Raw genomic sequence first — 26,897 nt, 5'->3', positions numbered from 1 at the left:
TTTGCATCCTTGCAACATCAAGGTTTTAGATGCATTCATGCAAAGTTAAGAACACTTCATTTTTGAGAATTTAAAAAGAACTTCAAGTTTCCATTTCAAAAGGTTCAAAATCAACACTAAGTGCACACTAAAATCTAAATCAAACTCAAAGCATCAATCAAGGATAAAATGAACCTCATTTGCAAATATTTTAAAGTTCTTTTAAAAATCTCATGAAAACTAAGAGTCCTAAATGGTTGCCAAAAGTTGTCCTAAAAGCTTTGTTATTTGTTCCAAACAAATGTCTTGTTGCAAAATCTTGAATGTTTCTTAGGTTTTTCATGCATCAAAACAATCTAGGAATATCATTTTTGGGCTTAAAATATGCAAACTAGAACACAAAATCTTGAATGAAAACCAAAGTCCAAAGAGTCATTTTCACTTTTGAGTCCAAAACAATCTTGAATGATCTAAGGTTTAAACAAAGCACTTCAAAGTTCTTAAAACAACACACAAAATCTCAATCTTGAATGCTCAAAGGAAAAAACTTGAATGTTTAATCACTTGTCTTTGAATGCATGTTGCTAAAATCACTCTTGAGTGCCATGGATTAAAATCAAGTTTTTTTTTTTTATGAATGCATGATTAAAAAAACAAATCCAATCTTGAATGACAAGGATCAATTAACCATTGCAATATCAAACACTTCATTTGGAGCTTCTAAAATTGAACAAAATAAATCTCTTTTCCACATGCAATTTAGGTAAAGTTTGATTTTTGGACATTTAAGAAACTTTGTTAACTTAAATAGAAATTTACAAAAATCAATTTGAGTAGTTCCTTGGACTCACCTCTTTTCTAATCATCCATCAATTCAACCATTGGTTGCAATCTCAAGTCCATTTATGGGGATGGGTCTACTTGAAAAAGGTGTTAAATGTTCCACAATCTAACTCACTCACTTGGTCTTTGAATGTTTGCTTTAACTTTATCAAAGTTTTTAAATGATCAAAACTCTAGATTAAATCAATGAAACTTCAAGTTTGGGCACCAAAATTGAACAACTAATTATGTGGAGGGCCTCCGGGTGCGCGCTTGACAAATTGAGTCTCACACATCTTTGCTTTGGGCTTAAAACAAAATCACACCAACTCTTGAATGCTTTAAAGTAAATTAATCGATACTTGACGTGGAGGGCCTCCGAGTGTGCAAGTTTGCTTTTGTTGACCTTAACTCTCCTTCTTGTTTGTATTCTTTGATCGATTTACCTTTTTTGGCGCTTCAAGTTGGAATTGAACATTGTCTCTTAAACATGAGTTCTTGCAAAGTCTAGATTAGCACACATAAGAGTCAGTTGGTAAAAGAACAAGCGTGTTTTTTTTAGCCCAAGGTCATCCAAGTCTTCTCTCCCCTTGTCATCTTTCGAGGCCATCTTGGGTGCATAAGATTAGGATCCAAAACCTTATTTCTTTTTAGGAGGCCTGCTTGGGGATTTCATCACACCTTGGACGACCTCAACTCCTACGTTTCGGTGGAGTATAAGAACTGGGAGGTGAATCGAAAGACACCTCTCTTGAGATCAAGATTTTGTCACTCGGGCTAAGCCTCAAGGAAATTTATACCCTTGAGAAGTGAAAGAGGAGAAGTCGGTTACTGCTCCTCTTGGCTGTGTGACATCTTTTTGGTTTCATCTACGGATTTGGGCCTCACGTACCTTGGGTATATCAAGGAATCCCTAACTAAACCAACTGTCAGCCTTGTAGACAACCATCTAGGATGTTAATGTGCTTGAAGTGACTGATCAAAACATTTGTAGAACACACACACTCCTTGGTGCTTGTATCACATTCTGGGAATCAAAACTTCTATTTGGTTGTTTCTATCTATTGCTTGGTCTTTTACTTATTGAATGAATGTTTTCCAAACTTGGTCAATCCTAGCTTAGGGTACACTTAGCATAGTCACTACCTATTTCAAAAGTTGAACAAGTTGAAGCAAAATAACTGAGGTCTCTCAAAGCCAAGCAGATTCAAGAATTGATGTCAGAGCAACCCATACCCAAACAGAAGTTCCACAAAGTTAAACTCAAGCCATCTCAGGCATACCAAGAACTTTCAGCCAAGAGAAAAGAAATAACACCAAGCCCACGAACTGCCAAACTCCACAAAGTAGAAGACAAAGCTATTGATGAAGCACTTCAAGAGGCTTGGTTAGAGCGCGCCATCAAATTTAGCCAACATCCTGGAGTTAATCATGCTTATGCCTTACCAACTAGGCATGATTTCTATGATTAAGCACCCTTGTTTCTCCGCATCTTCTTGGATAAGATTCACTTTAGAGTCATCTTTGTAGAAAATCCAACCATCTTAGGTTATCCCCTTAAGAATTATTAGCTCATCCATCTCATTTAGGACAAACCATCTAGCTAGCAATCCAAAATCTTCACATCCAAGCCATCAAAAATTGTTGTCACCTTGCTAAAAGTTTGCCATTCCTAAATTTTTTTCAAAACCACCAATCTCACCAAGGTTATCGCTTTGAAAAAGCTTTGTCTTGGGTAATCTAGCTTTGCCAGTTGTTATCCCTCATCACCTTGAGCTAAAGGGTGGGATCCACTAGTGGTCAATCTCATGTTATTCCTAAAGGATCATCAGTCTATCCTTAAGTTGACACAATCACCACCAAGCTTGCACATAGGAAAGCAAACCTTTTGTGCTTTGGCAACATATCTTTGAAGTTAGAATCCTCAACCCAATCCTCCTTAGGTTTTGTCATATAGCTTTGCCTCAACCTAGGAAATCATTTGCATAGAAAAGCCTTCCTCCCTTTTGCATCCACCAACATTTGTTGCATCTCATCCCTAGGAGCATTTTTCATGCCACCCGTCACTCGCTTAGCCAAGAAGAAAGAAACAATGGAGCCCTATCATTTGGATCGAACAGCCTCACCCCCCTTGAGTACTCAGCCATCCTTTAGTCCAGAGAAAGCTATGCCATGATCTACTGACATTGAAGCTTTCATGAACCAACCAGAAAATGCAGTATTGGTAAACGCCATTATAGAAAAGAACAAAGAGACAATCATGGCTAATTTTCGAAGGGACAATGTAGGAACCTTTGACTTTGAAAGACCCCCTCCATTATCACATCCATCTCACCTGTTGTTTGGGTAGCTGCCACCACCCATAGGCTCTTATGATCCAAATTATCCTCAATATATGCCTAAAGAAGAGCCTTCAGCCAATCCATATGATCCAATAGACCCAAACATACCATCATCCACCCAAGTTGAAATCTCCATGCCGCAAGCCAACCCAACCACCACCACTCCATCCTTGGTTCATACCTCTCTGCTCCAAACCTCCTTTACCCAAAACACCTCACTATTCACGCCCTTCACTATTGCTGCTACTACTCCCCAACCCAGCCTTCCAAATCCACCCATCTCCCAAATCAGTTCTAGCATCTTTGGCCAACCATAGCAATATACAATAGGGATTCTGCCCATGGGGCCAAGTAATCAACCTTTCATCACCCCCAGCTTGTTCACCACAGCCCAAAGCACAATCTCATCATTTCCATTAGGTCTTGGGAGCTCAATGCCATCAGCCACAAATCCAAAAGCTACTATCGTCACTCCACAAAGCTATCAAACCCCACAAGCTACTACTAATGTTCTGCCCAGCTCTTAAGTGACCCAAGCTCCTGCCACCACTCTAGCAAGCTCCCAAATCCAACCACCAAGCTATCAAACCCCATCAATTCCATTTCCTAGCTTTCAATTCCCACTACCTCCACCACCAACTAATCCATTACCTCCTATTAGCAACTACTTTTCAATGCCACTTCTAGGAGGTAACCCACCAATCCAGCCAACTACCAATTATTTGCAGGTACCATCCCAAATGGGGGCACAGCCTACATACCTTGGTCAAACCCCACAAGCCCCCCGATCTTTTCCCCAAGCTTCACAACCATCTTATACCTTACCTCCACAAAGAAATTCATTTATCTCATAGCCAACTTATGTTCCTCAATCCCAACCTCAAATCCCATATCAACAGCAAGCCTCGCAGCACATGCAACACTATGCACCACCTCCCCCTCAGCAAACTGTCATCCACCATGCAGCTACCCAAACAATGTGCAATCCCTATCAGCAAATCCCTTACAACCATCCATATTCAGTGGCCCCATCTAGTGCATACCTACCTCAACGCACTCCTACATTGGGGGCACCCCAGCCATCACCCATTAATTTAGAATGGGAAGCCATGAAAACAACTTTGAGGAACATCCAAGAGGGAAATGATCCAAAAACTTTCAAGTTTGAGAATGTGTGCCCTTACCCATTTGACAAAGCCATTGCAATGACACCATTCCCCAAGCATTTTGAGACATCTTTCTCTTGTGTCTCTTTCCCAAAAGCTTGGCTAGACTAGCTCTTGAATGGTTTTATAGAATCCCCTATGGCACAATTAAATTTTTTTTAAAATTATTTGAGGCATTTGTAGCCCAATATGCCCATCTTGTTGAAACAAAGCTATTAGTAGTTGATCTTGTCCACACCAAGAAAAAAGGTGGAGAAATCCTTCCTGAATATCTGCAAAGATGGCAAACCCTTACCACTCACATATCTTGCACCTTGCCAGAGCGCCATTTGGTGAAAATGTTTATTGATAATGCCCATCCTAGCTTGGCTCACCACATGACCATGAACTGTTTGCAGACCTACAAAGATATCAAAGAGAAAGGAATGATCCTTGAGCAATGACTCATTAAAGATGGTGTGGTCAAGATTTACAAGGAAGCCAACCAAAATCAATCACATTCCTATGACAAGTCTAGGTATTGGAACAAAAAAAAGCATGTTGTAATAGATGGCATCACTGACACCAGACATGTGAATATTGTTGGTCCTTCTCACAACCAGTCCAACCCACCCTGTCAACCAAAAAATTAGCAAGCTATCAACTACCAACAACAGAATAACCACAGCTATCAAAACCAAAATCCAAGACCAAACTTTCAAGGGTCTAGCAATCAAGCTAATGCCATCAATGTAGCTGCAAGACAAAAGCCCATATTCCAACCTACACCAAGAAAATATACACCACTTGGTGAGCCATTGGATGTCATTTTTGAGAAATTAGTCAAGGAAAACCTCATCAAATTTCCTCCTACCCAGCAAATTGACCCAAGCCAATCCAAAGCTGCATGGTACAAAGACAATGAGTACTGCAAATTTCATAGGGTAAAAGGTCACACTACCCTCAGATGCATGAAACTGAAAGGCTATGTGCAGGACCTCATTGATCGGAAGGAAATCACTGTTGGTGCCCAAACCTCTCCCAATGCAGGCTTACAGATCTATCAAAATGCTTTTCCTCCTCACAACAATCAAAATCCTAGAAAAGAACCTATCTAAACCAAAAACAACACCAACAACCATCAGCCAAACCAACAGCATGGGAAGAACAATGACCACACTTCATCCTATATAGACTATGGTAGCCTTATAGGTTGTATATCCAAGAAAGAGCCTTCTTTCAATGTTATCAATATCCAAGGACCAAACAATGAGTGTACAGTCACCACTCGAAGAGCCCGATTTAACATCGCAGGCCCACCCGTTTCACCAACACCATTAGCTCCATCAAAAAGCCAGTACAATATCTTGGAACACCTTGGGAACATGCCAGCCCAAATCTCCATTTTAGACCTTCTTCACACTAGTCCTGTGTATAAGAACATCCTTGATAGTGCTCTCATAGGATCTTGTGTCACTTCTTATATCAATGCTACTGATTGTTGCAATCTTGTTGGACACCTTTCATCCTCATGTGTCCTATCGTTCAAACCCACTGATATACCCGTGGTCGAGCTAGATCACACCCTTCCACTTCGCATAGCCATCATGGTATCCAATTTTGCCGTGAGAAGAGTAATGATAGATAATGGATCAGCCTTGAATATTTGCACCCTAAAATTCATAAAACAAGCTGGGTATGCTGAGCCAGATATCATCAGTGAGGTTATCACCATCAAAGCTTATGACAACTTGGAAAGAACCACAGAAGGAACTATTTTGCTGCCAATCAAGAACAACAAAAGAACAACACCATCAAAGCTTATGAAAACTTGGAAAGAACCATAGAAGAACAACACCAACAACCATTAGCCAAAAAAATAGCATGGGAAGAACAATGACCACACGTCATCCTATATAGACTATGGTAGCCTTATAGGGGGTATATCCAAGAAAGAGCCTTCTGTCAATGTTATCAATATCTAAGGACCAAACAATGAGTGTGCAGTCACCACTCAAAGAGCACAATTTAACATCGCAGGCCCACCTGTTTCACCAACACCATCAGCTCCATCAAAAAGCCAGTAAAATATCTTGGAACACCTTGGGAACATGCCAACCCAAATCTCCATTTTAGACATTCTTCACAGTAGTCCTGTGTACAAGAACATCCTTGACAGTCCTCTCATAGAATCCCATGTCCCTTCTAATATCAATGCTACTAATTTTTGCAATCTTGTTGGACACCTTTCATCCTCATGTGCCCTATCATTCAAACCCACCGACATACCTGTGGTCGAGCCAAATCACACCCTTCCGCTTCGCATAGCCATAATGGCATCCAATTTTGCCGTGAAAAGAGTAATGATAGATAATGGATCAGCCTTGAATATTTGTACCCTAAAATTCATAAAACAAGCTAGGTATACTGAGGCAGATATCATCAGTGAGGTTATCACCATCAAAGCTTATGACAACTTGGAAAGAACCATAGAAGGAACTATTTTGATGCCAATCAAGATTGGGCCAGTCATCCAAGAAACACTCTACCATGTTATTGATCTAAACCTACCATTCAACATCCTCTCAGTCGCCCATGGATTCATGCCATGAAAGCCGTTCCATCCACTTACCATCAGTGTGTCAAATTTTTGCATCAAGGCACTGAGGTAACCATCCATGCCGATCCAGAACCCTTTGCTTACTACAATGCAGTTGAAGCTTCATATACAAACCATTGCCCTGGAATTGATATTGGCACATCCATCGCCAGCTCATCCCACACTTGTAATGACCCAGAAACCATCCTCACCTCGACCCTGTCTACCGTGAAGATCAATAACAAGGGTTGTGGAGAGTATAGTCTGTCAGATGCATTTGCTATCGGGGCACTCCCACTTGATCCACATGCCCATGGAAGACTAACATATCACAAAGGTAAGGAGATTCCACCTCCTCGATACAAACATTTTGGCCCAACAACCTTTGTATCCTCAAAAATATGTCTTCATGAGGAGCTCACTCCGGATATCAACAATTGGTTACATAAGGATGTACCTCAAAGAAATCAAGCATGCCTTGATCAATTCAGCCAAAAGTATCCCCAAGAACATAAGCTCATCACTGAAAAATGGAACTATCAAGGTGGTGTAGGACTAGAAGAAAGAGGCATGCAGTACTCCATCGATGCACACAAGTGGGAATCGAAGTCAGGTCTTGGCTTTGGCATACCGACAACTGGGGGCACCAATGAGAACGGTCACGCTTTTTCAAAGATTCACCGTGACCTTGTTGAAATCGAAGACATTCCTGAGGAAGTTGAAAAGAGAGCCTACAACGATATCCTAGACCAAATCTCCCTCGGAGACTCTGTTCTCCAAGAACTATCCATCCACCTCATTGACCTACCACTCGCCCATCCACAACTCATAAATTGGGACCAACCAAGCATCATACACATTGATGAGTTCACATTAGAGGAAGCACTTATGAGATTCATGGGAGCTGAAACACCTCACAAGAAAACAAAGCTAGATTCCACCTATATCTACAAGCTAGATCCCAAGGGGTATTTTGAAGAAAATCCCCAACCTTGTTTCGATACACCCAAAACTGGAACTAAGGTGAATCTGAGACTAGCTAAGGCAGCGAAGAGAACCCCTCATCAAGAACATCTAGAGCCACAAGAAGAACATGAGGATTTAGCATTACCTCCTCAAGATAATCGACCAGAGATATCTTCTATTCTAATTGAGGATACTAGGGAAGTCAACATTGGTTCTTCAGAGATCCCTAGGCTTGTTCACATTGTTGCATTCCTATCACAAGATCAAGTTGATCTTGTCTTTGAGGTCTTAAGAGAGAACATTGGCCGATTTGCATGGTAATATCAGGACATGCCAGGGCTTGATCCAAAGCTTGTAGTTCATCATCTTGCAGTCAATCCATAGATCAAGCCCGTCAGACAAAAGCTTAGAAAAATGCACCCCAAGGTGGCATTACTGGTCAAAGCTGAGTTAGAAAGAATGTTTGCTGCTAAGGTTATCCGACCTATCGACTATTCAGAGTGGATCTCCAATATGGTCCCCATCACTAAGCCTTCTGCTGACATCAGAATCTGCACTGATTTCAGAGATCTTAACAAAGCTTGTCCAAAAGATGATTTTCCCTTGCCCAACATAGATGTGATTGTAGATGTTACAGCTGGACATGAAATTTTGTCCCTCATGGATGGATTTTCTAGGTATAATCAAATCAAGATTGCAGAAGAGGATCAGCATAAGACAACATTCACTACCCCTTGGGGAACCTTTTGCTACAACATGATGCATTTTGGCCTAAAGAATGCTGGGGATACCTATCAAAGAGCTATGGCATCCATTTATCATGATCTCATCCATAGAATTTTGGAGGATTATGTGGATGATATCTTGGTCAAGTCTCATACCTTCATGGATCATCTTGCTGACCTATAGAAAGTCTTTGATAGGTTAGCCAAATATCATCTCGTGCTGAATCCAAAGAAATGTGTCTTTGGGGTCACATTTGGCAAGCTTCTAGGCTTTATAGTTTCTAAACGAGGTATAGAGATCGACCCAAAGAAGGTGAAGGCTATCTTAGACATGCCTCCTCCCCAGACACTGTGACGACTTTGTTCTCTTTAGGGAAAGCTTCAATCTGTTCGGCGCTTCATCTCCCAGCATGCAAATAAGTGTACACCATTTTTACATTTACTAAAGAAGGATGAGAACTTCAAGTGGGATCCTTTATGTTAGTGCAGCATTGACCATCTCAAGCAGTATCTCATCAATCCCCCTATCTTGGTTCCACCGGTTCTCTTTTGGATTTTCGCTTTCTTTTGATTTGGACTCTTCCCTGTTGGGTCTTGAAATATCTTTTTCAAGCAATCTCATTGTTCCCTCTTCAAGGTTGCCATGATCTTCCATATCATGGTATACTGTGAATGGGGCAATCAGAGCATAAGGTCTTGATCATGTCTTTTGCTTGTTTTCTTTTCTACTTGTGGGTTACCCAGTGTCGTTTCCACACTGCTTCCTCTGGGATTCATGTGTGATACCGGGGCAATCCTTGCATGTTTTTTTTGAGTTAGTTCGTTAGTGCTCTGGACAGTTGGTGAAAAGGCCTTGATGTTCTTGGTAACCTTGGCAATTAACCAACAGTCCTATAGCAAATCTAGTGCTCAACTACATGGTGGTACTTCTCTTTGAAGTATCCCCCCGCTCAAAAAGCTTCAATGGTTTTCCTTCATCTCGATTATCCCCCATCCATATCCAACATTTGTCTCTCCTACCCTAGCTTAAGCATCAGTATCTCTTTGAATCACTCCTCACCTTTAGCTTTAGGAATCCACAATCCTAGACTTAGGGATCCACCAATCCAAATCAATCCACCAAGCCTCATCTTTCGAGATCCACAATCCTAGTCCTAGGGATCTCTGAAACCCATCTTCTGCCAATCTGACTCTTTCAAATCCTATTGCATCAGCTTTATAATCCCCTCATCCATCTCCCTATCTTGGATTCCTTTTTATAGCGCTCTACTCCTTCATCCTCCACCTTCCCTAATGTCTTAAGCTTGCTTCCACTTGTGCATCTGATTCTCCTTTATCATTCTCCCATACTGAGAGTTTGAGCTAATTCAGCCCCTTCTCTTTGCCAATCTTAGTCTTCTTGCTCATCTCGGATTCTTTTACTTTTCAAGAAGTCATCGAGCCTCGTTTTCTCTCCCCGCCGCCTTCTTGAGAGGGCATCTTGCAATCCATTCTCTCCTCTTCTGCTCTAGCCTTGGGCATCTTATTTTCTTATCTTTGATGCCATGCCACTGGCGGAATCACATCAAAGAGGGGCAAAATTTCAACACCTAAAAACCTTTAGAAAAGAAAGTATTTTTATTTTCTAGAAAATTCCTGATGACATCATAATTAATTAATTAATTAATTATTTAATTAATTTATTTATTTTTATGCCATTAAATCCCTTTATCTTAATTAAAAATATTTAATTAAGGAATCCCTCCCAAAAATGTTTAAATCTTATTTAAACATTATTTCCTTATTTATTAATTATTTAATTAATAAATTGACCAAAAAACCCAAAATAAATAAAAAATTTATTTTTTGCCCAAACCTTGGCCAATTTCCTTAAGACCACTAACCTCTTCCAAAATCTTCTAATCCTTCTTTAATTTTAATTAAAGGCTAATCCCATCATTTCCTACCACTAATCCCAACTCAAAATATTTAATTAAGATTAAATATTAATCCTCATGTTTATTTCCTAAAAATCTAATTTATCCTCATCCTAAGAAGTTCTAGACTCTTCTAGAAAGTCTTCATCCTTATCCTAGGAAGTTCTAGACTATTCTAGAAAGTCTTTATCCTCATCCAAAGTCTAGACTCTTCTAAAAGATGTCTTTAAACCTAATCCTAATCCCCTCCTAACCCTGTCACATTCCCTAAACATGGGTTAAAATTTACTAACCCAAGCCAAAGTTAACAAATATCTCCTCCTTCACCCACCCTCATTAAATGCCATCCACTTGCCTATCCCTAAGCTAATCCTAAACCATCCTAATACATCCTCTAATCATTTGCACAAGCTTAAGCAAGCTTAAAACCTTCCTAATCAAGCCCAAGTCAAAATTCCTCTCATCTCCCTCAAAATATCCCAACCATAAAACTTTATGAAGCCCACTAGGCCATAAATGACTCTTCCAAAGCCCTTTTATTGCTCTTACAAGCCATTATGAGGGTCTTTATGAAGATTTTATCCCTTGAGCCTCCTTTGTTGACTCATCCTTCCCCTTTCCTCCATCCTCTCACATGTGACATGTGTCACTCCTTGATTGGCTGTAAGGAAGCACAATCCATGTGCTCTCCTCTCATGCAATCTGAGCCCTCCATGAGCTTTTTCCCATCCTTGCATCTTAGCCCTCAATCCCTCAAGCCTCTTGCCTATAAATTGGATCCTTCCCCTTTGCAAAATAACACAATCCATGAAGTAAAGTCATAATGCCATTTTGAGAAGCTATTTTACATCAAAACCATACACTCATACCCAAATTCCAACTCCATTGAGAGAGTCCATTAATGGCTCATATTCTCAATTGAGAGCTCATCTTAGTCTATCTTGAAGTTTATGAATTTTGTTTAGTTTGTAGAAGCTTTATTTAAATTTGGTTTCTATTAGCATACTAACATTGCTCATATACACTTAGTAGTTTTAAAACACCAACACTTAGAATTTCCTACCTCTTTTTTCTTTGTAGAACATCTTGTAGTATACTCATCTCTTCTATAGTGATTGTATTAAGATCAAACTTAGGTAGCTTAACCACTTCATCAAGACTTATATCACCAAATGATGTAGTATTACTAGTAATTGGTGTGTTGGATCTCGACCTTGATATGTATATTAATGTATACTCAATCTTTGAAGAGTTTGGCTACTAATAGGAGATGTAAATACTAGCAATGTGACCATTGTTTGTATTTCTGTATGCTCCTCTGGCATAGTAGCCAACCAGACTCTTTAACTTGTTCTTATCCTCCATTTGAGATTCACCTTGTACGTCTATCTTAAGTACATGACTTTCTTCTTGACCTATTTTTACTTTAGTTCCATCTTTCTCAAAAATAAATAATACGAGAAAATCTGAACTATTTAGGCTAGGTAATGATGTCTTTGTTTGATTTGCCTCTACTTCTTTCATGTGAAATACAATTATGGGCATTATAGATCGTGTATCAGTTGTAAAAACTATCTATACCAAGTTTTCACTTAGATCTTGAATATCATGTGTATCTATCTCTTTCACTTCTATAGATTGAGGGGGCATATTTGATGTTTCTTGTAGTTTCTCCCTATAGATGCAAATTTTGCCTTATCAATCTCATCCATTCTCACTAGTATAGATTTGTTCATAGTTGTGATGCTTTGGTGGAGTCATTAAAAATCTTCTAGAAATCTTCCTCAATCAAAATATTTATGTTCTATAATGAATTATTAGTAAGATCCTTGATAATAACCACTTGGTCCTATCAATTCTCCTATTTTTCATGTGGTGGATTGACACTCGGCACTCAGACATCTTGTACATCATGTTTCTCATCTTCAGTTGTGGCCTCTTATATAGTTCCCTTAGTCCCTTCCACATCATCTTCTTTGACTATGATTTCATCATTTTCTCTTTCTCTTTTCTTAGGTTCCTTTATCTCTTCATCTACTTTCTTCACTTTGGCCTTTGTAGATAGACCATAAATGTCCTTCCAAAGCAATATGCTTTGAGTTATGACTTCTTTTGTCTTATTTCTCAAAATCTTAAAAGCTCTACATTTGGGGGAAAATCATTCCTTGTATTTTTCATGGATTTAGTCATCATCTACTTGTCCAAAGTAAGCATAACTTGGGGTAATTGAGCCTCAGTTATTTGCCTTTTAATTGTCAAACTATATTTCCACTTTCTCTCAACTCAAATATATAGAATTTTTGGATAAGAGTTCAAAATCTCTAGTGGAGTAGATTTAAATGTAGCCATCATCTCATATCTAGCTTCTTCAACATTATTCTTATCTACATTCCCTAGGTTATCAAAATCAAAATGCATAAAAATAGATAAATCTGAATTTGTAATAATTTTTTCACATAAATTATCTATGTCAAAAGAGGGATTGTAATTTACCACCTTCTATTGACTCAAGTCATCTAACTCAATCTTTTGCTTGTCTAAATCTTGTTGAGGCACTGACTTCTTCTTCAATCTATGGTATGTCTTCTTAGTAGGCTCACTTAGCTCTATTGTTTCAAGTGTCCTCTTTCCCTCAGGCTTCACAACTTCTTTAACTTAACATGTGGCTTCCCTTTTCCTTGACCTAGTAATAGGTACAACTGGCTTTTTTGTGATTTCTCCACATGCTTCCCTATTTTTTTCTATAGTTTATTCTTTATCTTTTCTCTTCTTAGCCTTAGTATCCTTAAGTGCTTCCTAGACTTCTTCTCCCTAAACACCTTCTTCTTCTTGGGCTTGATCCTCACCTAGGCCTTGAGTTAGTTCTAGTGGTGCCTAGCCTTGTTCTTCCACTTCATCATCATCATCATCTTCTTCTTCTCCTCCTTCACAAAATCTCTCCTTTAGGTTTTTCACTAGTTTGTTCTTCTTTCTAAGAATTGTGCATGTGTTTAGGTCTATTGTGATTCTTGATTTTTTCCCCTCATAGTTACCAAATGAAGTACCGCTCTTGTCAATATATTCTTCTAGTAGAGTTGTAATAGCTATAGAGGCCTCATCTGTGTTGATCTCAAATGACAAGGGTTTTAGCCATCTAACTTTTGGTATAGTTGCTTGCACATATGTGCGGTTTGTATCCACTAGGAAATAAAAATCCTCATAATGTTTTTCAACTAAGGGTACAGGGATCCTTAACCTCTATTACATGGATTTCTTAAAATCCTCAAAATAGCTAGTCATTGCTGACTCAAAATTATCTCTAAGCTGCTCAATGAATTTTGAAATATATTGCACAATTAACCTATTGATCTTCCAAGAAACTTGACCAAAGTTGGGGAAGGTATTTTGCACATAAAATAATATAAAAACAAGTAAAGAAACAAATTTAATGATGCAGGTTTTTCTTTCCTGATGGCCTCCAAGTTTTTTAATAGTTTCTATAGTTGCAACTCAGCAAGGTCATAGGAATGGTCTCTCTAAATACTATCTTGAATCCTAAATCAACATCCATAGATGATACACTATTTTTTCAGCTAGAAAGAAATAAATTGTGAGTGATCACTCTCACTACAAAGACAATTAGGGGATCTAAAATTGTGTCAATAAGCATGCCTCTTTTATTCCATATTGCACCTATATTATTTTCAATGGTTTCCTTTGAATCACTTCACATGATCTTAGGTTGGTCAAGGGTAGGGTACCCTAATACATGGTTCATGATCCTCTAAGTGACCTTAGTTGGTCCACCTTTTAACCAAATATAGGCATCATGTATCGAACTTAGAACAATTTAAATCCATTCAGTCTTAAACACTTGGGGAAATTTGAGGGCATGGTTTAACCCTTTCCATTCAACGATTTTATATTCTTCCCTCAAGATTCTATTATCACATAGTTTTCTATTAGTATCCCTTATCTCCGTATCACCAACATATTGAATCTTTCCTTTATAGAAAAATCTAACATCTTGGATCATCAATACTTTTGGAGGTATCATAGATAACACACTAGATGGGTCTCCTTTATATGTTATCTTAGGAATATATTGGAAAGGTGGATTCATAAAATCATTAATTATCAATTGAGAAGATCTAACTTTCCAAGACATTCCCTTTATCCTAACTTTTGGAGAAGATCTATATGCCATTTGACTACTTAGGGTTTGCAAGAAATGAACCAACATAACTCGACAATAACTAAATCCCTTTCCAATATGATGATTGTTGATGAGTAGCATCTGAATCTAGTTCAAAAATACTTGAATATTCTTTATCATTTTTCCTTCATTCTCTTTGTGCTCTCTATAAACTTTGGTAAGTGAAAATGAGTCAAAAATTAAATAAATAATCCTTTGTATTTGGCATTAAATGGTTAATTCTTACATAGTTTAAATCTTGGTTCTCATAAGACCTTCAACCCCCTTGGCTAACACATATTTCCAATATGCTTAGTCATAACCATAATATCATTCACACTTTGAAGGAACTATGAAACTTTCCATGCTCAACAAAAACATAAAAATGAAAAAACTATAGAGTTCCTCTAGGTTCTAATCACTCCATTCCATCTCAATTCATGCATATATGATCTTTTCAAATCTTAGATTCTTGGAACAGATGCATAATATTACTTTTGAAATATCAGTCACATAAATACATCTTGATTATCTAGTTAGGGGTGATGTGATCAATGTATCCATTTAATGAAGTGACCTCATATGAGCTTTTTGTGTTGCAATCTTCCTTCTTCTTCCATTTCTTTTTCATCTACACCTTTATCTTCTCAATATTGACCTTTTCTTTTCCTTTTCTAGTTGCATTACTCAATATTGGTGACCTATTTGGATAGTTTTTTCTAACACGATTAGTCTCGAGACAACTAAAGCATGTAGTTTCTTTCAATCATCTGATGTAGTTTCCTTTGAAATATGTTCTTATGCAATTCTTAGGAACATGTCCATATTCTTGACAATACTCACAACTATACCTTTTGTTATAATCCCAATCATAAGATTTTCTATTTTTTTGCACCTTTGTCTTCTTGTTTGATGTCCACTTTGACTTGGATCTCCATTCATATGCTTCACATCCATAATTTTGACAATTATGGTTGTATCCTTCAAATCTCTAAGTTTTAATGGCATTGTTCTTGCATTCATGTTCTTGATATCCTTTCTTATTAAACTTATGATAGTAACCCTTGAATTTTTACTTAGGGTTCTAATTTTCATTATTGATCCTACAAACATTTGTTCCATGACCTAGCTTTTCACAATTATGACAAGTGGGTTTGTAGTTCTTACCTCTATTATTCCTTTTCTCACCACTTTTAGATGATTCTACTTCCTTGGTATTGGAGCATCCCAAGAAAATAGCATCATTATTAGGTCTTTTAGATTTTATCAGTTTCTCAAAGTACTTGATGACTTCACTTGGTTTGTCCCATATTTCAACAAAAGAGTTGTGATCTCAATGTCTTTTCCATTCAATTCATGGTTTGCAATCATCAATTGATTTATTGAATCCAATTGCATGTTAGCAAGATTTTACATAGATGATGTCTTATCTTCAAGTTTTTTGGTCACTGTTCTTTTGTCTTCTTCAATTTTCTTTTTCTGTCTAGTCACCTCACATAGTAATACTAATTGGACTTTTTGTTCTATCAAGTAAGATTTCTGACCTCTTCAGTTAGGGAATTGTTCTTTTCCATTAGATCTACAATTTTTGCATTAAATTCACTTGAGTTTCCATTCTCAAACAATCCAGTAGTGTCTTATTGTTGGTAATGAGTGTCATTTTTCTAAAAAGTCAGTTCATTTCTTCTCTGCAATGAACGTGATAGTTCATCTCATGCCTTCTTGAGTGGGTGTAGGGGAAGCTATACTTCAATCTTCTAGTTGTTAATAGTATTTCCCAACTTGAAGACTTCCATCTTCAATATCTTACCTTCGAAGCTATACAAATTTCTTTTCTAGAGAAAAAATCTATGATATCAATTGTTGGAATAAAAATGGGAAAGTAAACTCTTGGGGGGATGAATCAACACTTCAAAACTTTAACCATAAAACATCCACCACACATCCATCTCATAATTTAGCATATAAACAGAAATAAGTAACTATACATTTTCATCCATAGCATAAAACAAATAATACATGACACAATATATTTATTACCTAGAAGCCCTATAATGAGAAGGTAAAACTAGGGTTGGGATGACACATAAATCTTTAGTACTATAGGTGTAAATTTTAGCTAATTATGGTTACAATGAGTTTGACCATACACTATGATCTACCATATGAGTGGTTTGCCTTGTTAAAGGTTTATAAAGACTATTAGGTCTCAGTTAGGAGATTTACAAAATTCTATTAGGAATTTAACAAGCCTTTTATGAATACTTAAGAGATTTTCTCTGTATCACCTATTAAAATGATTCAGTTGCATAATCCTTCGGTCAGCACATTGTTGCTAAATGTCAGATCTTCTCTTTTCTGATAAATCCTTGATCCTTTTGATCAGATATGTCTCCTTTTTCTTATCTCTTCTTTCCTTTATTCTCTCTAACTAATTCTCCAATTCTAATCACTATCATAACCTCCATAGCCACCATGAATTCTCTCTATAGCTAGCATACATCTCCTTTCATGCATACAAACTGTTTAGGGTTTTCCTTAGTAAATAAACATAGGCATAATGGGTTAGTTAAGAATCAATGGTTGTCGTTGATCCATATTGTCTCTTAATTCACCCCTAAAAAATATTGGTTACATGTAATGCATAGGGATTCACAATATAGCTCCATACTTATCTCTAAAAATCATAAAATAATCATTATTTCAGCTCAAAAATAGTTTACATAGAATTTTGTGCCATTACAAACAACTATGTGAAAAAAATATTCACTCAACACCCAAAGACTATGATGTTCATCACACACTATGGTTATTATATTGTAACTCAACTTGTGAACAACTTAGCATTCTCTATTTACTTGGCACCTGAATCACTCGACATGTATAGACTACTTGGCTCATGAGTGACTTGGCACATACATCTTCTTAACACATACTGGTGCTCAACACTAACTAGGTATATTGCTCAGTATGTATTGGCTGACAACTTATGCATGGCATGCTTTGATCAATTGACTTACACTAATTTCTTGGCTCACTCTGGTTACTTAGTGTGCACTGTAATATGGATAATGAATGACTAAGTATTTTGTTGCTACCTTGTCAAAACCAATATGAGATTAACATATATATATATATATATACACACATATATATGTGTGTGTGTGTGTATATATGTATGTATATAAATATATATGTATATATATATATATATATATATATATATATATATATATATATATGTATGTATGTATGTATGTATGTATGTATGTATGTATATATGTATATATGAATTTATTGTATCTCTTCAATTGGTGATGTAAGTGCATGTAGGTATCAGGATTTGAGTCCACTTGGCTACACAAGTAGATGGTCATGACTCAAAATCCTCAAACCAATTATTGTTAAAAAGTGAGATTGAACCATGATCCATAAAGGTACCCTAAGCCTACAATTCCTAATTAGGAAGTTGGCAACCTTTTGCAGAAAATCTTAGATTTTTTCTCTAATTTGATATTGTGATAACTTAATTTTGTAATAATTTTTTATTAATGGATGGGATCTTATGTTGATACTTTGATGCATTGATATTTTGGATGTTATTTATGTACTCTTGACTTCACTGTGTATGTTATGCATTAGTTCATATATATTGTTTAGTTCATATATATATATGGATGGGATCTTATGTTGATACTTTGATGCATTGATATTTTGGATGTTATTTATGTACTCTTGACTTCACTGTGTATGTTATGCATTAGTTCATATATATTGTTTAGTGAGTCTTAGCTTAATGAATGTTACAAATAGATAAAGAAAAATAAATAGACCAATAAAAATTGAATAAAATAAATTAAAAGAGGAACAAATCTTAATTCTTTTTGAGACTTGAACACTTGACCTCTTAATTACAAAACCCATTATCTATCAACTCATCTATTGTACTCTTTGAGCACCATGGTAAAATGAATAAGTTATAATTTTTAAATCACTGAGAAAAGGGAGAAAAGATTTAAAAAATAAAATATCATGGGAATTGAACCCCTAACCTCATGGATGGAGGAAGGGTGTATTACCCATTGTTCCACAAGAATCCATTGAGTAAGGACTGCATGATAACCTAGACAACACAATGAATAGTTAGAAGTCAAAACAAAAATATATTAATAAAATATGAATTTATATAATGAATCAAACTATAGGAGAAGGCCTTTTCTGATGGATACAAAAAATTGTAAATGATATCTTTCTCCTATAAATTAGGAGCTTTCCCAAGAATGAGAAATAAGGAAAGTTTCATTAAAAAAATAGAAAAATAAAAACCAAAATTATAGTTAGATTATTGGGAAGCAAGCCTGTACAAGGAGAATTTGGAGGGATCTAGGGGGAAGGAAGGATAACATACAATCTTGAAGTCATGAAAGAGAAAGAAGTTTGAGAATGATGCAGGAGCATCTAGAGGTATAAGGGCAATCCTGTGTCACCCAAAAAATGTACTTAGACTTAGTTTCTGTTTCATGTGTTTTCATTTCTAGATACCCATTTCGGTTAAATAAATGTTCCAACTCTCACAATTCCACTATCAGTGTTCTAGGATAGAGTATTTGAACACCTTGGGATATATGTAAATTCCAAAAAAATAGGAGTATGTAATTGAGATATCATTTTGGTGAACTAGGAGGTGTAAATTGGCTAGATGAATGTAATTGCAATTTAGAGCATTCCAAAAAGAGAATCAGGTCAAAAGGCCCCACGGTTTGAAAGTTATCACAGTTTTTCAGTTTTTGGAGACCTCCTAAGAATGCTTCAAAGTCAGGTTAGGTGCATTAAATGACCTCAAAAAGGGCCAAAAAATGGGGGATGAGTGAAGCTGGTCCATAGGGCTATAAAGCACTTCAAGAGCTTTCCAAAAATGTAAACGAATCGTCAATCGAAGCTATGGTTCAAAAGTTATGCCTCCTGAAAGTTTGGTTACCGTTTTTAGATTCTTCTTAATTTGTACCAACTTCTAATGTGGCTTTTGGAGCCTTCTATTTGGTCAGTGGATGCCTACTAGCACTTTCTAGAATCTACTCCTAGTCCTTAACCCTCCAAGGTCTATTTAAGGAAATTTTTTGCATTGTAAAAGGAAGTTCAAAGTGGAATTTGAGAGGAGGTATCAAAAGGAGAAATTATCTCTAGTTTTGTCCTATTGTAAGCCCTTAGGGCATGTTTTGAAGTTTATTTTCTCTACACTAAATGTACTAGCTTATTTTCATAGTTTATAAAATTTCCCTTTTCCTGTTGTGTCCATTCTGTGCTTGGGTTGTGTCCCCATCAAGTGGTATCAGAGTTGATTTTCCTAAGTGTGTAGACAAAGTGCCAACTATGAGGTAGTTTGCATCAGGACTGTGTGGTTGTGGGTTTGAGTTAAAAAGATGCCTCCACGAAGAGAGCATGGTGGAAGGGGCAGAGCTATTAATCTTGAGGAGGTTAGAGACCTCTAGAGGCAGGTACATGAATTATAGGAGGAGCTCCGTAGAGGAACAAATGTTGTCATAGGTGACAATAGTGAGGATGACAATGAAGAAGAAAAAATTGGACCAGAAGGGGAATTTGATGGAGAAGTTCTGAATCAGGCAAAGGAAAGACTTTTATGGGTCATTACTAAGTTTGGGAAAAGATGTACAATTAATGTGGGTGTATTTTCAGGAAATTTGAAACCAGATCAGTTGATCGACTATATCAATGAACTAGAAGAATACATTGAGTATGAGGATATCAGGGACCCAAATAGGGTTAAGTTTGCAAAAGCCAAACTGAAAGGCTATGCCAAAATTTGGTGGCAAGAGATTCAATTGGAAAGAAATAGAAGAGGAAAGGAGAAGATCACAAGGTAGGATCGCATGGTGGACAAATTGAAGAAGCAGTTCATTCCTGTGGACTACGAGCTTGATTTGTTTAAGAAGATGCATGGGCTAAAGGAAGCTCGAAGATTAGTCCAAGAATGTATAGAGGAGTTTTATTGACTTTTGATTAGAGAAGGGCATGCTGAAGCAAATAAGGAGAAGGTTGCTCATTATATCAGTAGGTTGCGACCTAGCATCTAGGAGGAATTAAGTCTGGTAAGAATGACCAGCGTTGAAGAGGCATACAAGTTTTCCCTACGAGTCAAAGAGATGCTGAATAAGAGGTTTCAAGGGAGAAAAAGAGGGCATGGTCAAGGAAGAAGGGGAAGTGGTAGGTCATCTGGAGGCCGAAATGAAACCCAAAAGAAAAATGAAGATGTGGGTAGTAGCAGGAACTAGAGGAATGCGAGTTTCAACTGCCCTCGTGATCAAGACTTTGGAAATCAGAGAAGAAGAGGTAGAGGATATGGAAAAAGAAGAGGAGGCTTCCATGGTACCTATTTCCATTGCAATGAAGAAGGTCATTGTGCCTTCGAATGCCCTCAATGACAAGGAAGGACAGATAGGAGAGCTGAGGGCCAAGCTAGGGTTGCTCATGTGGATGAGGATGCACAGTCATCACATTTAGAGGATGCATAAAGAGGAGAGACCTTGGTAAATGAAAGGCTCCTACTAAGTGGTGAGATTGAACTAGGACAAAGGAGGAGTTTGTTCTATACCAAGTGCAAATGTGAGGAAAAATATTGTGATGTGATCATTGATGGTGGTAGTACTAACAACTTGGTGTTAGAGGAGATGGTCTCTAAGCTGAAGCTCAAGAGGGAGAATCATCCCCAACCCTATCAGATTGCTTGGGTGAAAGATGATCATAAGGTCCTAGTAAGTGAAAAATGTCTCATGAAATTCAAAATTGGGAGTTACGATGATGAAGTTCTCTGTGATGTTATTCCAATGGATGTTTGCCATCTATTGCTGGGTAGACCATGGCAGTTTGATAGACATGCAGTACATGATGGTCATGCAAACACATACTCTCTAACAAAGGATGGAGTTTGCCACAAACTGAAGCCCATGAAAAAGGAAGGTGAAAAGGTATGTAGCAATGCTAGGATTTTTCTTGTTGATGGAAGAAAGTTTTTAGATGGAATGAATACATCAACGTATGTGCTATGCTTTGATTTCTAGGAAAGATAAAGAAGGTATTAGTGAAATACCACTTGAAGTTTCAAATTTACTAGGTGAGTTTGGAGAAATTATCTTTGATAATGTCCCAAAAGGATTGCCACCAGTAAGGAAAATTAGTCATCAAATAGATTTAATCTCAGGAGCTAGTTTTCCTAACAAGGCCACTCACAGGATGACTCCTACTAAAATTGAGGAGCTAAATAGACAGGTTCAGGAACTATTGAGGAAGGGATTGATTTAGGAGAGCCTGATTCCATGTGTAGTACTTTTAGTATTGGCACCAAAGAAGGATGGAGAGTGGAGGATGTGTATAGACTCTCGAGCTATAAATAGGATAACCATCAAATATCAATTTCCTTTGCCAAGAATGAATGATCTTATGGACTGTGTGAGTGGAGCTCAGTACTCCACAAAGATAGATCTCAAGAGTGGTTATCACTAGACATGGATTCAAGAAGGAGATGAGTGGAAAATGGCCTTCAAGACCAAGGAGGGTCTTTTTGAGTGATTAATCATGTCCTTTGGATTGACGAATGCTCCAAGCACCTTCATGTGGCTTATGAATGAGGTATTAAGAACTTCTTGGGAAAATTTGTTATTGTCTATTTGGATGATATTTTAATTTTTAGCAAGACTTTGGAAGAACATTTATTACATATTTGTAGTGTCCTTGAAAGGTTAAGGGAAGAGAAACTGTTAATTAATTTGAAGAAGAGTATCTTTGAAAAAAGGGAGTTAGTCTATTTAGGGTTTGTTATATCACCTGAAGGTCTTAAAATGGATCTAGAGAAGGTAAAAGCCATCTTGAAATGGCTTACTCTAAGGTCTGCTATTGAGGTAAGATCATTTCATGGTCTGGTTAGTTTTTACAGAAAGTTTATTAAGAATTTTAGTGGCATATGTGCACCCCTAACTGACATAATAAGAGGGGATAGAAAAGAGTTCAAATGGATTGCAGCAGCTACGAGAAGTTTTGAATTGCTAAAGAAGAAGGTGATAGAACAGCCTGTGTTGTCACTTCCAGATTTTAGGAAGGTGTGCCAGGTGGATTGTGATGCTAGTGGCATCACTATTGGGGCTATATTGAGCCAAGAGGGTAAGCCTATTGCATATTTTAGTGAAAAAATGAATGATGCAAAGAAGTATTATGTTTATGATCAAGAGTTCTATGCAATAGTTCAGGCCTTAAAGAAATGGAGGCATTATTTATTGCCAAAGGAATTTGTTTTTTATACTGATCACCAGCCATTACAATACCCAAATAGCCAAGGTAAATTGAATTAGAGGCATATGAAGTGGGTAGAGTTCTTGTAGAGCTATACATTTGTGTTGAAACATAGAAGTGGAATATCTAACAGAGTTGCAGATGCACTAAGCAGGAGACGGTTGTTGCTTACAGTAATGTAGGTTGAAGTAGTTGGGTCTAATGAACTCAAGAATCTGTACCCTAAAGATCCTAATTTTTTTGAAGCATGGAAAGCTTGTAAAGAGCATGTTGTTGTAGACAAAGCTAAATGGTTAGACTATTTGATTCAGGATGGTATGTTATTCAAGAGCATCCAATTGTGCATTCCAAGGAGTTCTAGGAGGGAAAATATGATTAAAGAGAAACATAGTGGAGGGATGGCAAGACATTTTTATCAAGATAAGACCATTGCCATTCTTAGAGAATATTATTTTTGGCCTTAGATTTCACAAGATGTGAAGAATTTTGTACAGAGTTGCCAGGCTTGTCAAGTTGCCAAGGGATTTAGCCACAATACTGGACTATATCAGCCATTGTCTATTCCATCAAAGCCATTGGAGGACATAAGTATGGATTTTGTTCTTGGATTACTGAGGACACCAAGGGGTAATGACTCAATATTTGTGGTGGTTGATAGGTTCTCCAAAATTGCACATTTCATTCCATGCCACAAAACTTATGATGTTGTCCATATTGCAGACTTGTTTTTCAGAGAGGTGGTAAGACTTCATGGTCTTCCAAGGAGTATAGTTTCTAACAGAGACACTAAATTTATGGGATATTTCTGGAGAACATTGTGGAAAAATGTTGAGAACGGACTTGAAATTCAGCTCCACACATCACCCACAGACTAACGGCCTAACAGAAGTGGTAAACAGAAGTCAGGGCAATTTGCTGAGATGTTTAGTTGGGGATAAGCCCAAGGGGTGGGATTTGATTCTACCGCAAGCCGAGTTTTCTTACAATAACTCTATAAATAGGAGTACCGGTAGATCACCATTCCAAATTGTATATGGAAGTAACCCAAGGACTGTGCCAGAATTGAGGAAGATAGAGCAAGGGGAGAGGACAAGTGCTAAAGCTAAAGAATTCATTGAACATATCAAGCATCTACATGAGGAGGTTCAAGCACACATTAACAAGATGAATCAAGAGGATAAAGCTAGGGCTGATCAAAGGAGAAGACATAAATAATTCCAAGTAGGGGATCTAGTCATGGTACACTTACAAAAAGAAAGATTTCCAGCCGGTACTTACAAAAAGCTGAAAATGAAGAAATTTGGCCCCTGCAAAATTTTGAAGAAACATGACTTAGAAAATGCATATGAGGTGGAGTTTCCAGATGGTATTCATATTTGTCCTATTTTCAACATTGCAAACTTAATAGAGTACTATGATGATGGTGCAGATGAGGAACTGATGTTAGAGCCATGTCCAATTCCTACTTCTAAAAAAGAGGAGATAGAAGACATTCTAGATCATTGTGTGGGTAGGAGTACCAAAAATAGGTAGTATGAAGATTATTTGGTCAAGTGGGAAGGACAGTCAATAGAGGACTCAACTTGGATTTCAATAGTTGAGGTTTCCCATTTGGGATTTCCTCTACCATTCATAAAGTGACAGGATCACTTTTCAATTTACCCTGGGTGTTTGATGCAGGAGCATCCAGAGGTATAAGGGAAATCCTGTGTCACCCAAAAATGGTACTTAGACTTAGTTTCTATTTCACATGTTATCATTTCTAGATATCCATTTGGGTAAAATAAAGGTTCCAACTCTCACAGTTCCACTATCAGTGTTCTAGGATAGAGTATTTGAACACCTTGGGATACATATAAATGCCAAAAAAATAGGAGTATGTAATTGATCCATCATTTTGGTGAACTAGGAGGTGTAAATTGGTTAGATGAATTTAATTGCAATTTAGAGCATTTTAGAAAAAGAATCAGGTCAAAAGGCCCCACGGTTTGAAAGTTATCATAGTTTTTCAATTTTTGGAGACCTCCTAAGAATGCTTCAAAGTTAGGTTAGGGGAATTAAATGACCTCAAAAATGGCTAAAAAATGGGGAACAAGCAAAGCTGGTTTGTAGAGCTATAGATCACTTCGAGAGCTTTTCAAAAATGTAAACGGTTCGTCAATCGGAGCTACAGTTCAAAAGTTATGCCTCCCAAAAGTTTGGTTACCATTTTTAGATTCTTCTAGATTTGCATCAACATCTAACGTGGCTTCTATAGCCTTCTACTTTGTTGGTGGATACCTACTAGCACTTTCTAGAATGTACTCCTAGTCCTTAACCCTTTGGGGTCTATTTAAGGACATTTTTTGCATTGTAAAAAGCAGTTCATAGTGGAATTTGAGAGGAGGTACCAAAAGGAGAAATTATCTCCAGTCATGTGCTATTGTAAGCCCTTAGGCTATGTTTTGAAGTCTATTTTCTCTGTATTGAATGTACTAGCTTATTTTCACAGTTAATATAATTTCCCTTTTCCTGTTGTCTCCATTCTATGCTTGGGTTGTGTCCCCATCAGAGAAACATACAACGGATTCATGTAACACCCTACTCAGGAACCCAAAATAAATAAACCTAATATATCACAAAGTATACTGAACTATTTTCTTCCTAAAGTTTATACAACATCAAAGTAACATTTGAAAGCAATATACAAAAACACAACATTTACACAGGCAATTACAATATAGATTTCCTTCCTCAAGCATTCCTTCATATTGAGTCATGTTTAACATTTTTTTATTAATTTTTTAAGTCTTTTAACTACAATGTCCATAATCATAAAAATATAACATATTAATCTCATAAGAAAATGCATGAATATAACTAATACAATGAAATGCATCTAATGGATAGCATCCACCACACATCTCATAGGGTATGGAAGAATAAATACAAGTACATAAAAAATCAAAGATACATGGTAATGTATAACAAAATCAATTTAATAGAAGTCTCCAAGATATGGATAAGAATGTTAGAAACAATAGTCCACCAAGATAACTAAAAAGGAGGAAAATCAGTTATCCAATTAAAACATTTATCAACTTTAATTAATCTTAACCATTCAATCAAAGTAAACAACAACTATAACAAGATGTACATACACAATTACACCAAATATGTTAACTAGAGAAACCCTTGATCAAAGGGAAAACCCTAGTGGGAATGATTCTCACTAAAATACACACACACACACACACACACGTGTGTGTGTGTGTGTGTGTGTGTGTGTTTGTGTGTATGTATGTATGTATATGTATATGTATATATGTGTGTGTGTATATATATACATATACATATATATACTTATATACATACATATATATATATATATATATATTCCTTGTTAGAGAATGGACCCTATTAGGAGTTTATAAACACATTCAGTACATAAGATTTTCGATTAGGAGATTCCAATCTTATTAGGAGTTGTAGAAGATAGAAGGACGCACTATCCAAATAGCTTCTAGGGAAAGACCACTGAACTCACTGTCCAGCTAATCTCTCAACTATTCCTTGCATAATAATTGTTTGTACTATACTTTAACCTATTTCCTCTAAGCTTTCAACTAGATCAATCACTATCAGACCTTGTAGACTAGGTCACAAACCTTAGGTTAAAATAGAAAACCTCAAATCTTAGAATAAAACCTTAGCAATGAAGTTTCCTCCACCTTCGCTCTACTTTTCTTATCTTCGCATTTTATTCTCCATGATTCTTGTAATTAGTCATTAATTCATTCATACATAACAAAGGAAAATGTCCTTCCTTTATCCCAAATCCATCAAAAAATTCCCTAAGTTAGCTATTACACCTCAATTATTATAAGACCTCATTAAGAACATGTTACACTTATTGATAATGTCAATCAATCACCTTGTAACTAAGATA

Source organism: Cupressus sempervirens, chromosome 9, assembly GCF_028749045.1.
Source record: "Cupressus sempervirens isolate cs-2001-9-10 chromosome 9, ASM2874904v1, whole genome shotgun sequence".
NCBI lineage: Eukaryota > Viridiplantae > Streptophyta > Pinopsida > Cupressales > Cupressaceae > Cupressus > Cupressus sempervirens.
This window is presented reverse-complemented; position numbering follows the sequence as displayed.